The sequence below is a fragment of the Limulus polyphemus genome, unplaced genomic scaffold, assembly GCF_000517525.1.
Source record: "Limulus polyphemus unplaced genomic scaffold, Limulus_polyphemus-2.1.2 Scaffold608, whole genome shotgun sequence".
NCBI lineage: Eukaryota > Metazoa > Arthropoda > Merostomata > Xiphosura > Limulidae > Limulus > Limulus polyphemus.
This window is the reverse complement of record NW_013666218.1, coordinates 358,969-359,820: the sequence shown is the minus strand read 5'-3', so window position 1 is coordinate 359,820 and position 852 is coordinate 358,969.

Here is an 852-nt window from a genome sequence, read left to right as displayed (position 1 = left end):
TTTTGTTAGAAGTTTCGAGAGCAAAAGTAGACAATTAGGAAAAAAGACACGATTGTCTATTGTCATCACATAGACAATATTACCATCGATATTTTTGTTACAGTTGAGTATCAGCTTTGATAAAGAAATTATCAGTGATATGCAACCAATAAGACTATAGGTTAACAGTTAGAAAACAAGATACACACACACACACAGTGACATAAAGTATCAGTCACCACAGGTATCATGAAAGCGAATACTTGAAAGCCAACACCAACTGCAATGTGACGAAAAAAATATTTCAGCTGTGCGCTGAAAAGAAAATGTACATGTTCAATGATTCCACTTAGAGTTACTATTCAAGTAGTCAGCTGATATATATGGACTACGTTAACAATGTGCAATGGGAACAACGCGTACATAACATTAACTTCTTTCTAGGCTATTGTTTCACCTATACTACTAGAAAGATTGCACAACAAGTGCTCTAAAAATGCATTTGGTGAAATTGGACCAAACACTTAAGAACATTTTTCAATAAGAACACAAGTTCATGTGGTGTCGAGTATTTATTCAAATTACTCTTTTCTGTATTTTGTATAAAACATCGGTACTGTTGTCAAATGAAATCCAACAACAATAAAACGTTATGTTGATGACGGGAAACAAATGAAATCCAACAACAACAAAACATTATGTTGATGACGGGAAACAAATGAAATCCAACAACAACAAAACGTTATGTTGATGACGGGAAACAAATGAAATCCAACAACAACAAAACATTATGTTGATGACGGGAAACAAATGAAATCCAACAACAACAAAACGTTATGTTGATGACGGGAAACAAATGAAATCCAACAACAA